The sequence below is a fragment of the Crocodylus siamensis genome, chromosome 1 (genome assembly GCF_052110815.1).
Source record: "Crocodylus siamensis isolate JL-2025a chromosome 1, ASM5211081v1, whole genome shotgun sequence".
Lineage (NCBI taxonomy): Eukaryota > Metazoa > Chordata > Crocodylia > Crocodylidae > Crocodylus > Crocodylus siamensis.
Window position 1 is genome coordinate 319,275,946 of NC_143395.1, and position 17,417 is coordinate 319,293,362.

The 17,417-nt window shown below is 39.6% G+C and overlaps 1 protein-coding gene across 7 annotated transcripts in view; it reads right to left on the reverse strand.

Annotated features, from left to right (window-relative positions):
• FARP1 (FERM, ARH/RhoGEF and pleckstrin domain protein 1) overlaps positions 1-17,126 on the reverse strand; it is a 336,263-nt gene extending 319,137 nt beyond the window's left edge. For 3 of the 7 annotated variants that reach the window (XM_090023121.1, XM_090023103.1, XM_090023093.1), the window contains exon 1: positions 16,791-17,121. The gene's annotated coding sequence lies outside the window, so the exon portion shown is untranslated. Of the gene's footprint in view, positions 1-6,300; positions 6,370-16,790 lie in introns of all 7 variants that reach the window. The other 4 variants (XM_090023087.1, XM_090023129.1, XM_090023112.1 and 1 more) reach the window with 4 other exon arrangements.
• Between the last annotated feature and the right edge of the window lie 291 nt (positions 17,127-17,417).

Genomic DNA, 17,417 nt, shown 5'->3' on the forward strand with positions numbered 1-17,417 from the left:
AATTCAAGGCAAACCTCCAATAATTAGATTCTATACCTGGAAACTGATAGCAAATTTATACATTTTCCATATACAGAATCTAATTATGGGGGGCCTCTTGTATTTGAGTAAGTACGATATAAAGCTGAGTGCTAATTTATTCTTTTTATGTTTACTATGTTAGAGAGTAGCAAACAACACTCTTCTTATTTACCAAATAATAATTTCATTTCTGATTTGGGTCTAGCTACATTTGGAAAGAACCTGGAATTAATTTTAGAACTGTGAAAACTTATCACGATTGTTTATTTGATAAAGCCACAATAAAGGGGGAAAGGTTTAATCAAAATATGCATTGGTCTTCAAGCCACTTTTTTTTCCTTAAAAGAAAGAAGTGCTTTTGATTCGTGATCTATTTTTGTTGCCATGGACCACATTTTCTGACATTTTTGGAGCCTAGGTGAGCGCTAAGAAGGTCAGATATCTAACTACCAGAACCTCTCTGATTAGGTGCCTAAAACCATCAAGTTTTGGAGTTAGTAAATCCCATTTTATTCCACCTTATTTTAATTCTTAGGTTGGTAAAGGAAAATAAGATTTTCTGCCTTTCAGTCTCGGGAGTTGGATTCTTAACTTTTGAATGAGCTAGTCCAAATGAAGAAACTATTCTTTCTGTATTTTCCATTTAAACTGAAACCACAAATAATAAAGGCAACAGCTTTCTGTACATCAAAAACTGAAAGTGCTTAAACTTAGAAAAATAAGTAATAATAGTATTGACTCCATTGTGAGAAGACGGAAAGAAATACTTAAAGCAGTACATAATATTATGACACCCTGTCGTAACCTGAGTTGACCTCAGAAGTTGGGGTGCTCCTCCAATTTTCTACATTAAATAAAAAAGCAGCATCTTTTAACCTATTCAAGTTGGGGGGGGTAATTCCTGAAATGCATCTTGTTCATTTAAATTAGTTAAAAAAAATAGTAAGGCCTTAACATAAGTTATTCTGTTAAAATTAAATTGGAAAGTTTTATGTTTAGAAGTAGTATCAGTTTATATAAAACTTTTGCTAAAATGATACAGCAGAATTAACAAAAAACATCTAATAACAATTACATGATGTGCGGCCATTGGTAAAAGCATACAACAAAATTACACATTCTACTAATTTAAACAAAAGTAAAATCAAACATAACATGACAAAAATAAATGAAATGAATCAATATAAAAATCAAATAAAATATATATTTAGAAGGAAAATGAAGAGTAGCAAACTCAAGTTACATTAATTAGTTGAAAAAAAAGTTCTAATCTCCTTATTTAAACCAATTTTTATTCATCTTAGTAGCAGCACATTTACAACTGTGCGCTTGTGCTGTACTATACATGATCTATACAGCAACGGTTTTCCACATTGTCATTTTCAGGTTATGCCCATTTGGGGGGCATTATTCAAAACAGTGAAGTAACAGTCTTTCCAGCTTCTATGCAACATACCCTTCCAGAGATTGCATATCAAGATTTAAGTTCTCTCTTATTTCCCTTTGAAGAAAAATACATCCAAGTAAGCCAGCTTTCCTACTGTAGAAACTGAAAATGTGTATAACAGCTCCTTGCAGTTGCCTCCAAATTACCAATCCCAAAACAGGCTCCACAGAGTTGCATTTACAGGGACTCCAAACAGATGCATTAATCACTGCAAGAGCAGGACCTAAATCTAAACCTTAGATTAGCAGTTGCCTTCCAGGAACATCCTATAGAAGGTCACTACCAGCATCCAGGGCTCACCTTCAATGCAATCAGTCCATCAGCTATTTCCCCAGTTTGCTTTCATAGGTTCTGTTCTTTATTTTCATCATCCTGACATGCCAGTCCTCACCCCAGCTATCTTGCCTTTCCTTCTCTTTGGCGCCAATCTCCTCACTTCAGTAACCACACCAGCAAGTTAAAATAAGTTTGCTAGCAGAACCACAGAGGATAACACGCACACATAAAGGATATTAACAATCAGTTAATATCACATCATTCTAATATGTTCCCCTTTCTAATGCAGCAATAATTCCTCCATAACAAAGCATTGTGGATACTATTATTATTTAACCTATTTCTAAATTTAGATTTATCAGAGACAACAACCATGTCTTATGTGTCTGCCAAGGTCCCAACACAGTGGGGAGGTAGGTATGACAAAAAATATTGTATTTTAAAGAGCTTTTCCAAACACACCAGATGAGAAAAACTAGGACTTTGCTCCAATGGAAGACGATGCAACACAAAAAAAATTACTTATGGCTATGTAGTCCTTTAAGTCAGGGTTGTCCAACTTCGGAGTGGCTGGGGGCCACACGCTGCATACCACAAAGGTCATGGGGCTGCTGCACATCACACAGGAGCCCCACTATATGCAGCCCCCTGCCTCTCAAGCAGTATGAACCCTCCCAAGACATCCGCCTGCAGTGGCCATCATGCAAACACTGCAAGCCCCCCATTTTTGCAAACAGTGCAAGCCCTTTTGCTGACACTAGTGCTGCCTTGACTTTTCAAGCTAATGAGACTTTCTGCTGTGCCCCTGAGACTGGCCACTACTACAGCTGCAGAAGCAATGGGGGAAGAGGAAGCTTGTCAGAAGCCTGCAGGCCACGCATTAACCCCTTGTGGGCCAGATGTGGCTTATGTGCTGTCAGCTGGACAGCCTCGCTTAAGTGATTCTCCACTTAGAAGGACTTGTTTCTTTTAAACATGAGGCACAGGGAATCATCTACAGTATTTCTATTCCTGCAAGAAAGCAAAATGTTGCTGCAACCTCCAGTATACAGAGACTGAATCAAACTTATCGCATTTCTGCAAAAACAAGATACCATTTAGACAGCTCTCTCTATGGATTAATTGCTTTCAAAGTTGCACAAAATTAAAATGGGGAGCACCAAATTTCAGTCAGTAATAAACAGGAATCTGAAACAGTGGATCATGGTTTTTGTCTCTCAAGACATTTCCAGACACAAGATTTGCTCTTGCTCAAAGTTTTTTAAACAAACTCCAGCTTGTTTGAAAGTTCTCAGATGATAACACTGGTACAAAAAAGGCAAACAAACAAACAAAATGAACTCTCTGCAAAGAATGTTCTGCGAAACAAATCTTGAAACTTCAGTCTAATAAAACGTAACCTCTTACAAAACAGAATTCCTGTCTTGCCTGCACATCTGACTCCATTTCCATTTCTGGCTTTAGTATTCCCAGGCCATTACAATAATAACTATGATCACCTCTATATTCTAAAATGGAGATTCCCCAAACAAGAAGTCATCCTGGATTTAACTCCTTACTAACAGGAAGAAATTGAATGAGAATGTGGCAATAAAAAGCTACACAGGGCAAGTAACAAGCAACCACATTAACTCAAAAAAGCAAGTAAGCATTCAAAGATTACTAAACTTTCAAAAAAGCAAATTTGAGAATTAAAAAAATTAATTAATATGTCAAGGGAAAGCGCACTGATGACACCAATACAAAAAAGCTTGATAATCCAAAGAAATACATGTCTAACAATTATTCTGGGATGGGGAAAGCCCACACACAAAAATGAACACATGAAGGTAGGTATATAACAAATATCTGTACGTCACTTCTCCTTCCCCTTCCCCCCAAGCAACCCCCAATAGGAAACAGAAGTAAAGCTCTCATAAAAGACCTGAGGAATTCCAGGGCAGATTAGTAAGGAGATGGGAGGAGACACACATGATAAGAGAATCCACCAATATTTGAAGAATGTAAGTACCAACTTGGGTGTGGAATTTTAAATTGTACGACAACATATTTAAAGAGTGTTAGAAAGAAATAGAATTCAGTCTAACTCAACAGTAGGGAAAAATCCCATGAGATCTGATATTATAGAATATTTTTTAAATAAAATCACTGGCAATTATATTGCTTAGAATACTTTAAAGAAGCTTGAACAAGGGAGTAGTAATTGTAAGGAATTATTTCTGTTTTGGTAAGGGGAATAAATTTGAATAGGTGATACAAACTGAATTTACAAAAGATAAATTAAGTTTCAATGATTTTGGCATAAACCTGCAGGCATCCAAACTCCTCCATGCTAAGACAAAAAAGACTGTACAACTTTCTATATTTCATGACTACTGAGTGAAGTCCCAAGAGTTTATCGGGGCAAAATATAGTTGTCCTGAAGATAAGGATAAAAGACTCACATTAACAGAAGAACAGATAGTTTAGAGTTCAAAGTAACAGAAAGCACATTGCCTTATAAATAGTTGTGAAAAGGCAATGTAGAAGGACTCTTTCTAATGCAAAGTGGTTGAAAGAATGAGGGGCACTGGCAACTCATTTATTTATTTATTTATCTGGGGGCTGTGATGTTAAAAAGGATCATTAATGTCTTTATTTAAATCAAGGGACACTTCCAGCAAGATTCAGGGTTTTAAACAGATGCATCAGTAATTAAAGGATACATCAGGATTGACTTTTTTTTTTTAATTAGATTGTGTTCTACCACAAGGAAAATGAAATACTTCAACGAATCCAAGAAGATTACTTTCCAATATTGGGTTTGCCATCTTCAATCCTTCTAAATTGCATGCACAGAAGAGCATACTTTAAGCCCAGATGCAATTTGTAAGTCACCGTAAAATAATTTTGCCAGGAGAAAAAGAAGGATCTCCCTCATGGATTTTCAGTTCACCACCACTCTTGAGTAAGAAAAAAAAGCTGGGGGGCCAAAGTATAGAAAGCATTCTCTGAAATTATCACATGCTTAACTTTTTGTTACAGGGGTGTATGTTGTAGCCATCTTGGTCTAAGGACATAGGCAGACAAGGTTCTTTGGGTAAATCTAATATCTTTTATTAAACCAACTCAAATAGTTGGAAAAATTCTTCTTAGCAGGCTTTCGGGTTTTAATACCCTGCATCCTGCTGAGGAAGCATCACACCAACTGCATATGCTTCCTTAGCCTGACACAGGGTATTTAAACCCGAAAGCTTGCTAAGAAGAATTTTTCCAATAATTAAGAGTTGGTCTAATAAAAGATATCAGATTTACCCAAACAGCCTTGTCTAACTTTTTGTTGGAAGATAAATGAACTGACAGACAGTCCTGGATTTCTACCCTGGCAAAAGCTTTTGACCAAAAAATTACTAAAACACAACAAAAAGTAGGCCTCTTCTAACAGTTTTAACTAACTCCAGGATTATCAAGTTGTTGTGGATAAATCCTGCAGAAAGCTACCACAGACAGTAATTCCACTAGAAAGACAGGGAATCTTCACACATGCTTCAGAGATGGGGGGAAGGTGGGCACTTGAATTAAAGCAGCTCCAAAAGCTGCTCTACTTAATGCATCTGCAGCGTCTCACATATTCAGCATCTCATGGTCTGCAATGGCAGTGCAGGGCACTTTAACTAAAGCTCATTCCACAAGCTTTAGTTAAAGTATCCCTGCTGCCATTCTGAAGCATGTGGATGCTGAATACAAGAGACACAGAGGCTGCTGGAGCGCTCTAATTAGCACACTCCAGCAGACACAATTAATCAAGTCTGCTCCAATGTACTGTAATTACAGCATGTTGGAGCAGCATCCCCACACATCGACAGGCACACTAAAATGCCAGTATACAAACCAATCAATATACTTCAAGTAAAAGAGATACTAATCACACAAGTAACCAATGAAAGAGTTGGGAGAAGATCAAGTAATTCTGATGACATTCATGGGTACTGGCAGGAATAGCATGTGTCATATCAAGAGAAGTCCTTACCTATGTTAATGGTATGTTCAAAGTAAGAGTGATGTTCTTTCTAGCTTCTGTCTCGTGTTATTTAAAAAAGGAAAAACTAATCACCTCATATTCAGGCATAGTTCGCTATTAAACATATTTTTCAGAAATCATAAATACTAAGAATAAGTAATGGTTGTCACCCAGAAATACAAACAAACGCATATGACATGCTGGTAAGTTTTGATTTTTGAGAGAAGCAGAACCATGGAACCTTAATATACACCACTCTCCCTTCCCCCCACTCAAACTCAACTGTGTGTAGGAGTCAGACAAAATAGAAATATACATTTCTGCAAATTGTAGAAGGGAGGGAAGAAGGATGAAGACATGCATACAAAAAAGGATTACTGTTCTATTACATGCCGGCTAATTATATTATAAGTAATCCCCAAATCTCAAAAGGTCGAGATTTCATTCTCGGTTTTCAGTTGCGACTGTCAATTCTTATTCCTGGGAGAAGGCTGTGTGAAACAACCCCACAATACACAGGGTTTCATAGGTTGATTTAGGGATTATAGCCACTCACAGTGCAACATTGTATTAGGCATCATTAATCCAGCCCTCAAGGATGAGTTGTGTAAGGTACTCAGTACACCTAAAAACAGAAGAACAGCTTAAAGTAAGTCCAGGTTAAAAAAAATACAGCTAACAAAGTCATTACGAGCTGTTTTGCCTATTATAAAGCACATAGAATGTGTCATTAAATGACAGATCCATTGCATTAGCATTCAAAGGATTAATTTAATATTCTCTTTATTATATGATAAATTTAAAACTAGAAATCCTTTCGTCCAGTGCACTAAAACACTGATGCAGAATAACATCTTAGCTATATTGGAAACAACAGTCGGAGGAGTGAACTGTTCAGCATGTGACCAGTTATTAAAGAAGGAAAAACTGAGTGTTGCACACAGTACTAAGGCAATGCTTCTATCATTTAACAAACTATGTGCACATAAAATATAATCCTCAAAACAATGAACCCAAACTACTGATATTCCTTTCTCCAGTCTCCAGGAGCATAAAGAATTTGATTAAACTTCCACAACGGAGGAAGACTAAACAAATACTGTAAATGAAACAAAACTATGCTGATCTGCTGATGATCTAGTTGCAATTACTTCCAACTGATTTGAGTCTTTATCCTCTCCTCAAGCTTTAAACCTCCTAGAAAAGGGTCATGCCTTCCTGGAGGAATACCAAAGAAAGAGTTGTGAATCTTGCCTTCAATTGATAGAGAAGTGACCAAACTTGCTTTTCTTCCAAGCTATATTTAATAGCAATCTTTGTGAGGGAGTCTACTACAGAAACATGACTATTCTAAGATTTGTCATTCACAAACGTGTTAATGCTCAGATGTAATCTGATCATTAGTCAAAATGCATACTAATTGCAAGTGATTACAGCATAGTCTCTTTCACACAAATTAGCCTTTTGGGGGAAATTTCAGGAAATTTTTTCCCCAATTAGCATCATGTAAAACTCCTGAGCATTTCATGGCTTTTAACTATTTTGAAGGTGAGCCAGATAATCATTGCACTACATGAGACAGCAATAGGACGAATTTTTGCTGCAATGTACCAAGATCCCTTTATTATCATTCACATATTCTAAGGGAAAACAGAAGCAGATTCTTAACCCACTGTGAAGATTTTGTTTTGTAAGACAATCCTGGGGTTACTTGTAGATTTTCAAGTATCCTCCTAAGACTTACTAAAATTTAAGATACTAATTTAATTAAAATAATCCTGATTTTACTTGTAAGGGCTCTTTCTCTGACTTGTTTTTCCCTCCCATCTCTGCAAACCAGTATAGCTGGTGGCAAATCACATTTCATTTACTAAGTGGAAACAGTATTCAGGTAACTTGTTTTTAAAGTTTACGGTATCCTTTATTTGTATTATGTGAGCTTGCCATATAGGTCTTGGGTGGGTAGTCTGATTTTTAAAACCATTTTAACTTTTCACGAAGGAGTGGATGTATATCCAGCTTTTCCCTTTCATGGCTCGTGTTCACCTCTGCAATTCCACACACTAAGGTATTTTTAAATCTAATGTAACTTTTGACATAGAGAAGGGTAAAGAAATAGAACGTATGAATTCTTCCTCAGGGATTCTTCTTTGCTATGTGAATATCTTGTGATGACACTGAGTATCCTTGAAATTTTGTTGAGAGTCAGGAATTGTCCTGTTTAGAATATTTTTAGTTGCAGAATTTGACATTAATTGTTACAGATATCCTTCCTTACCTAGAGATCAAGACGTATGTCTATCATCTCCATGTTATTTTTACGTGACAGCGGAAAGAAAATATATTCCTACTATTTTCCTCCAACAGAATGTTTGTTCAATAATTTTTACTTGTCCACTTGAACTACTCTACTTTTGTATATTTTGTTTTTTCCCCTCCCTCCATCAAGTCACTATTCTGTTCTCATTACATTATACTTTCTATGGGTTATTTAAGGACAGATATATTTTGATACCCACTCCAGCTCACTCTTACTTTAGAAGGAAGGGCAACTGTAAGGTTGCTGCTAATGAGAATCTTACCACTGTCATCAGCAGGAGGCTGTAAACCAGGCCCTTTTGAGTCTAGAGTTAAAAGCACTGCTTTGTACAGTTTCAGTTCTGTTAAGGGCATGGTTGAATTCTCTCTTTTTGGACCCAAAAAGAAGGGAACGAGACTAATTCCAGCTCGTAGTATAAAAGAAAATAATTTAAACTTGTCTTCTTCAGATTCTCAGGGTGTGTTTACACGAAACACTATGGTGACATAACTTGTCATTACAGTGACATAACGTTGGCAGGCATGAACCATGACACCACCACTATTGCACAACAGGGTTGGAAATTACCTGTGTAGCACCTGGACTGCATAGTACCAGTGGTTACTGTGCAGTCAGGCACGCGTGTAGATGCACCCTCACCCTTGCAGCAGGATTCTGGCAAACTTTCAACCTACTGCTTGACATGCAGTTAGTCTATACCCAAGTAAACAAATAGTAAAGGAGTAAACCCACTCTACTCCTACTAAATATATGCTCTGCATTTACAGAGATTGGAGCAGCTTTATTTTGCTTGTTTTTCCCAGCAGAGAACAACCTTGGTTAGTTGCTGTTCCTCCAGAGCCTTTTTAATTCCCAGTATGGAAGTAAGGGTAGATCTATAGCATAAGTTTTAGTGAGCACAAGCTCACTTTATCATATACTGTGAAAGAACACATGCTGAGCAGACATCAAATGGAGAGAGTGATCCAAATACTTAAGATAGGGTTGGGACTAAAAGTGAGGTAAAAGTCAGGAAAGGGATTCCTCGTGCCTCGCTGCTGATCAAAACTTCTGTGGCATTTTAACTAGTACTTTGGCACATGTTCATTCTATAAAATTAAAGGAAGAAATGCTCCTTTTCACCATTTCCTTAGTTTGGGTTCAATAAATGGTCTATACCCCATTTAAAGAAATTAGGCCAAGTGAAGTTATTAAAAGTGGCTGCACTGGAGCAAAGCTTAATGTAGACAATCTGCTCTGGTTCTGGTGTAATTTGACACATTGCTGAATAAAGATGCATTGATGCTGAGGGCCTAGATGGGTTCTCCACAGGCAACTACATCAGATGCAGATTTCTTTACTGTCAGCAAGGCCTTTGGTGCAGCTTTGGTAATTCTGGGTCCAGTTTCCTACCACAGAGGAAAATTAAGTCATTTACAGTAAAACCCTGGGATCCCAAAGCCCTCTCCAATATACTATCATAGCCTCAATATTTTCCATTCAAAGCCAGCTTCCAATTTATTTGTTTTAGTCAAACTGATCCTTTCTATATTTTGTTCAATTTGTGGCTTGTTTCCAAATGTAAATTTATTATTACATGCAGAACTGTGAACCAAGCTTCCTCGAAGTGGCTTTCACAATTTTTTGTTTTTAACTTTCAAATGACAGAGTCACTTGACTATTCTCTCTCTCAACACATTAGCAGCCCATCTGTTCTGTCCCTTTCCCCCTAAAGTTACTGTTGAGACATTTTTAGGATATATTCTCTGCTGGGTTCAGGGAAAAGGACATGTAGAGTTTCTCTTCTCATTTTTCAAATGACTATCTGCCATTCAAGATCCCTGCACCTACCCTTTTAATGTTTAAAAACATGCTCTTTTAATGTTTTTTCCATTATATTAGTTTTCACAGGATTCAAGGTTTTGCTAAAAGTTTCACAAATGACAGAGGAAAAAAAAGTCCTGACCCAAAGCACTTACAATTCTCATCTTACACCAGTGAAGCTTACTAACTCAAAAACTAGATGGTACAAATAAAAGGATACATCAACACAGACACACACAGACGCAGTTATCCTGGTGGCTCTGTTTAGATTGAAGTGTTATGGATTCACTTATAAGAACTGCCAAAGATTAATTTTCAGGAGGGATTTCAATGAAAATAAACTAAGGGCTTGTTGACTATTAGGCTCCAAACAGAAAGGGTTGAAAGCTTTAACTTTATGTGATGTGAGTATTCCCATAGGCTTCCATGAGACTAGTCGGTTTATAAAAAGTATGCACATGCATAAGTTTTGATGCGTAAGGAGCCCCGCTTTCTCCCACTTCACATACTGTCATTTTTTAAATTACAATGAAGGCTTGACACAATCCCTCAGTGATGCACAGGAAACTCTCCTGTTAGGAAAAAAATGGCTCTAACCTGCACAAAGTGTAAGATCCCATTTTAAATTTGCACAGATGCTTTAGTTAAATAAACCAGTTTTGCCTTGGCTTTACATTTGGGAACAATATCCTCACTTGAGCATGAACTGAACCAGTGCTGTTCTTCCTGAACCTAAAGACTGACGCTGCGGTTATGTAGGAGTGACTATGGAGTCTACTCAGTTTTCATTGCTGCTATTCAGAACCCAGTGGATAGCAAGGAAACTAACAAAAACAAACCAATTTCACTGTGAAGCTTTGAATAACAAAAGGGACTAGAGCTATGTATTCATGGAGGACCCACACACAGACAAAGAGAATGGATCACAGGAAAAACTACATTCTTGTCCCTTCTAATATGCCCGCAGAAAAGGGAGTGGGGTAGTAGTTCAGGTTTTCAGACAACGGCAGTCCAAAAGCTACAAAACATGGAATCCAGCAAAAAGTGTAACACCTTCTTTGCCCTGAGGAGCTAACTTTTTATCCAACTATTGCTTGTGGAGATTGCCCCTCTCATTTTTTCCATTTAATTTTTCCAGCTAATAAGTTGGAATAATAAGTTATCCTCCAGATAATTAGAAATTGATTGGCTAAGTCAGAAAATAGAGGAAAGGTGTTTAAAGCGAGAGAATGGAGTTAGTGAAAAGCAGAGAGAGAACGGAAGTGAGAAGGTGAGCAAGACAATATAGGGGGAAAAGTGGGGGAAAGGTAGAGAAAGAGAGAAATACCCTCAGTGAATTATAAACTCTTAATGCAGCACAACACACCAGGCAGCTCCAATTCTCAGTGGGGGTTCTGAAAGCTTTTGTAGTATAAGGAAGTAAATAATGCAGGAAAAGAAAATGTCATCTAATGTAAGAAAGGAAAGAGTAGAGCCCTGTTATGCAGACAAGAGGTACAAGATGGCAGCACAGTAATCTTACGTGTTTAAGCATTTGCTTAAACAATGTTACAGCAATATTACAGATTGCACTTATCAGATTTAAGCTATTGAATATTTTAGTTATGCCACAAACTCAGGGTTTCCACCTCCAACACCGGCCCCAGAAACAGGTACCCTAACCACCAGTCTGTGTTATACAGACTCTTGCTGTCACCCTCCCTGGTCCAAAATGAATCATTCTCTATGAAAAGTGGAACACCTTCAACAGGAGGGAAGCTAGTTTAGCAAGAGAAATACTCCTTCCATCAGCAGAAGTACATCTATACCAAGGGATCTGACCGCCTTAGCAATGCCACTGTGCTTACAGCAGCAGCAAGCCTCATACTGTTATAGACAGTCTGCTACATCGCAGCACAAGTGGTATTAAACTTTCTTTAAAGAACAAAGAGTAAAGGAAAACATTTACTTTGTTTTATGAAAAAATTCTGTTGAATAATTGCACCACGCTTCATACAGTTTATGACCCTAATCTATTTCAGAATAGAATAAAGTAGATTAAAACAAATTAATGAACAGTGTATTTGCCATTTAAATTAATTTTACACTGAAACCCTGAACTACCAACTCATACTTATCCCCGACTTGTTCCCTATGCAACATTGTATGCAGATTTAAGTTTCTTAGAAATAGCTTATCTTTAACTTGAAACTGTAGATATATATTCTCAAGCTGTATAGATCAATAGACTACCAAATTAAAAGATTTTATTGTGGCCGCTGCCACAATAAAACATTATACTGTTTCTAGCAGTGATACTTTGTTACAGATGCCACAAATTTAACTAGTCAGCACAACAGGTCTGTTAATGAGGCAGACTTCCTCTGTGGAAATACCCTGTCCCTCAAGAAGTGTCTTTGGGAGTCTGTTACAAGTTATCAATTTCCAAAAGAACTAAGCAGGTGATGTGCAAACTTCTCTTTTTCTGCATTATCAGCCAATGAGAAAATAAGTCTGAAAGGACTCATAAAATCATGATAAGAGATTAGACACATCTGTCAAATTGAATGTAATTGAGTTTAATAATGCACATGGTCTCTTAATGTACTTTCACTATGCTAATTTCAGTGACCCCCGCAAGCTCCACTCATTTACTTTGGCCTCAAACTCAACAACATTTGGAGGGAAAGAATCACTGGTAGAAATAGTAACCTTTTATATATTTTTTCTACCAATGATCATTTCACTTGCAAGTATTCCTCAAAATATAATAAAGTAAAAAACGTCTACTTTTCTGAGGTCTGCCCAATGTTATACAACATTTTGAAATTTGGAAACTTCCAGGTTTGTCTTTGGTTCCTTCAATTCTGTCATGTTTAGACCCTGATTAATCTCATTCTACTGTACAGGATTCATTGATACTGATTTTCATACATTTTGAGCCCCCAAAAGTCCAACTGATGTCAAGAAAAGCAATTTTTTTTGGATGTGCTGTACATCCTCTGCAAGAGTCATCAAATTTAGCTCAGATCTCATTTTATTTAGGCATCTGCCATCCCAATGTCCTTTCTGAAACTTAAATTTAAATGTTTGGTATCAGGCAATGTAACTATACTTTCTAAACACTCTCTCATAAATTCCTCAAACAAACCTATTGCATTTTAGTTTCCACAGCCTTTAATCAGCTTGATTTTATTACAGACAAGGTCAAAAATCCCATATCCTGTGACTAAACCTACACAATAGAGCACCCATGTTTAATGAAGGGTGACCTAATTGTCCAATTCATCTACATTTCCACAGGCCAAGTTACTGACATTTTGCACAAATTTAAAGCTGACTGAGCTTGATGACCTTTGTAAGTGCCAATAATTAGTCCCTCTATGCCTACTTTACCACTAGAGAAGCAAAGCTCACCTTTAGTCCTATCTTAATTCAACAGTCTCTTGACAAACTTTAAATGTCAGAAACTGCTAAACACATACAAACTCAGAAAAATACAATCCTTGACTTTTCAGTGAACTGAACCTACCATATTCCACAGACAATTTATGTTCTTAAAATCTGTGTGAGAAAGCCAAGGACAGCCTTTTAAAAGTACAACTTAAACAAGAAGCATCATGATAAGCAAGGTGCCTCTACAGTCTGGTAGATACAACTTCAGTAGGCAGCATTTTCACCTTGCTTTTCTTCAAAAAGAAAGAAACTCAAGAGAGAGACTGATGTAGACCAAGGAAGAGAAGACACAGACGCACACATGTATACCTTAACTTAAAAAACCCCTCTGTATTTATATAAGCAATATAGTGTAGCCAGGAAGGTAGGGGATAGCAATCAATTCTTGAATAGAAGGTTACTCAGAACAAAAACCTTAATTAAATTAAGTTTTACTCGGCAAATAAATGTAGTAAATGTTTTCTACATAGACATAAAATGTCCTAATATTGTATTTTCAGATCCAAGATTCAAAAGAGTTATTCATAAGATAAACCCAGAAATTTCAAATAGAAATCCTGAGTGTTAAATCCATTCTGCCCTGCTATGTGGTCTTTCTGCAACCTCTGCAACAGTAAAACTGCTCTATTGTTTTTCCTTTAGTCAGAAATGAGTATACTGGCATTCTCGAAGGAATGACTTGAGTCTAACAAGTTTGAGAACCACTGCTGTAGCAAATCACTCTTAGAAACCTGGGATCCCATCTAAGAAGTGGCTTAAGTTTTAAGGTCTGAGTTAGCTCTTATTTTGGGTTGCACAATAAAACCACTGTTTTAATATTCCATAATCAGGAGAAAAACAGTAATTGAATGATAGGGAAATTTAAAATCAGAGGAACAGTGTAGTTATAGCTTGCATGATTTATTAACAGCCAGCATTATTATCAGTCTTGAGACTGTCTCCCTTCCCTCCCTAAACAAAGTGAATGGTTTTAGGAACAAGATATAAGTTAACACAGGCTTGCTAAGTAGCCTTATTTCCTAAATGGAAGCTTGTTATTTTATTTATTTGAAGTAAAGTGAATCTGACCTAACAACAAGAGGGTAGAAATTACTTGCTAGCTCTACACCTCTATGTATATAATTAAGTTTCTGCTTAAATTCCCACACGGTATTTTATTAATTTCTATTAAATCTACTAATCCATAAAAAGTACTTTGTTTCCTGTTGTCTCCAATTGGTGTACTCTTCTTTGGTCATTTCTCAGTTACAAAACAACAAAGAAATTGGGAAGTGGTAGCTTGTTTTTAAAACTGCATTTTTCATTGCATAACCATTAAAGGGAATTTTTCAACTTGAAATGTTGCAAATTAAAAAATTTGCTAAAATAATTATTGGATACCATATCAGCTTTCCAGTTCCCTTCCAATAGTTGTTGTTTTAAAGTTGCACGTTCTTACTTAAGTGTTCTCTTCATTTTCATTTGTTTGCTTGCAGAGCTGGCACAGCCAGAGGAAAATTGGGGAAAATAAACTGACCTCATAAAAGGTATTTTAAAACATACAAAATAACATATGGTCTTCTCATTTTTCCTATTATGGTAATAATATTTGTCATTGTAATCATCGTCATCATCCATATCTCTTTTGTCATAAAAATTAAGACTAAAAGCAGGAGAATAAGATGTATTTGAAGAGATAAAGTGGTCAAATTTTCAAAGGAAGTCTGTCAGTGCGTCTTAATGCTTTAAGTTGCACCAGTGTAACTTGGTCTTAACAGTTCCCCTCAGGCTTCTGCTATTTTTCAAAGGTATATTAAAAAAAAGTAGATGATGGGACATGGAAGCAAACTTATCAAATCCTGAAGTAAAGATGTAAATTGAAGCTTTTATTCACAAATATGAAGCCAAAAATATTAAGCAGCACAGTAATTTAATACAGATAAACTATATCTTGCCTAAACAAGAAGAAAACACTCAGTGACAAGCCAGGCCAGAATAGAGGGACAAAGGAAGTTGCTGCCTAACCGCAGCCTCCCAATGCACCCACATCTGGAAAGTGAGGGTTCAGTGCACAAAGAAACTACAAGCCCCAGCATGCAATACTGTCTCGGTGACAGCAAATGTAGTCTGCTTCATTTCAAGTTAATCAGGTAAGGACTTCACCTTTGGTATGAAACCAAGGTGTGCCCCACAGTCCAAGAGCTCTCATCCATGCTTTCTAACTGGTTGAACAGACCCAGACAAGTTTCATCTGGCTACTGGTATTCTGATGCGAGGATCTGACTTGAAATGTACTGGTGCTTGGACGCGATCTACTTGGGGCTGGTTCTGCTTTGAGCAGGGGGTTGGACTAATGACCTCCTGAGGTCCTTACTAACCTTCATTCTCTAGGCCAGTGGTCTCCAAAGTGGGGTGTGCACACCCCAGGGGGAGCACAAGACGATCCACTGGGGTGCAGGAAGGAAATATTAGAACTTCTATTTATATTTATATAAATATACATATATTGGGGGTGCATGCTCAAAACTTTTTTACTGATGGGGTACGCAAATATAAATATACATATATTGGGGGTGAGTGCTCAAAACTTTTTTACTGATAGGCGTGCGCAATCAAAAAAGTTTGGAGACCAGTGCCCTAGGACTCTGATCTGTTAGAGTGCGCAAGATGTATTCAACAGAATACAATGCTCAGGGGCTTGCTTTTCTGGGTGGTTGCAGAATTTCCTTTGCGTTGGATCATCTCCAACACTCCCTGCTCCTGCAAGGACACACTGGAAACAACACGAGGAGAAAAGAGCCATGGACCTGAAGGAAAAAAAATAACAATAAACCTGCCAAACAGCAGTACCATTCCCTCAGTGGTTCTCTGCCTGTGCAGGGAGGACCAGTGGATGGGGAGGCAAGTGTGTAAAGAGTCCAGGGCTGGGGAAAACCTCGAGAGCCCTTCCCCCTTCCGCAGCAGTGACAGGGCAGCGGAAACCTGCCAAACTCCTCCGAGTTGGTGGCTGCTGTGGCCTTTCCTCCAGAGGCAGGCGGGGGAAGATCCCCCTGCCCGGAGACCCTCCCATCTTTTAACAGTATTTTTTTAAAAACTCCTGGATCCAAACCCATCTCCGGTTCCTGCAGCCCTTCCCCCCCGGGGGCAGGCGACTGCCGTCCGAGCACAGCCGGGCCCACAGCGCGGGGGCGGGCACGGCCAAACTTTTCTGCCCGCCTCCCAGAGCAAACGTGTGCCAGGAGGGAGAGGCGATTAGCCGTGCCCGGGCTCAGGGCCGCGGGGTGGGGGCGCGCACCACAGACCGTGCTGACACACCTACGTAGCCACCTACCCCCCCGCCTACTGACCCACCCAATCCACCCCTACTGCCCCCCCATATGCCCTTATTCACCCACAACAACCCCTTCCTCCCATCCCTACCGCCCCCCACCTACAATTCCCCCCCGCCCGACGGGCCCGAGCTGCCCCGGGTGCTCTCCGCGCCCCATTGTTCCCCGGGCGGCTCCTACCGTGCGCGGGGCCGGGGCCGGGGCCGGGGCCGGCGGAGCTCCGGGCCATCAAAGGCTCGGCGGGGCGGCGGCGGGGAGTGGGCGGGTGATGGCTGGCGGCGCTGCCATGCCCGCCTCGCTGCTGCTTCGGCACGGAGGGAGGGAAGAGGAAGCCGAGCCCCGCTGCGCACCGCACCGCACCGCTACCGCTACCGCTACCGCCGCCGCTGCAGCCCGGGGGAGCGGGACCGCGCCGCGCCGCACCGCCCCTGAGCAGGGGGAGCCGCCGGCGGGAGCGGGAGGAGCGAGAGGCGGCGGAGGCCCACAGCCCCCTCCAGCGGCCGCCGCCGCGTCCTGCCGCCCCGCCCGCCTCTCCCCTCCCCCGACCGCGGGGCGGGCACCTCCCCTCGCCACTGTCGCCGCTCCGGCCCCGGGGCCGGGCATGGGGGACCTGCTCTGGAGGTGGCGGCAAGGAAGGGATTAAATGGGCCTGGGGGAGGGGAAGAGGCGGCAGAGAAGGGGTTACAGGGGCTGCGGAAGTGGACTTGCCTTGGGGACGGCAGGGAATGGGGTTAAATTGGGAAGGGGAGGGGAGGCGGACTTGTCTTGGGAGGCAGCAGAGAAGGGGTTAAGTGGGGCGGGCTTGGG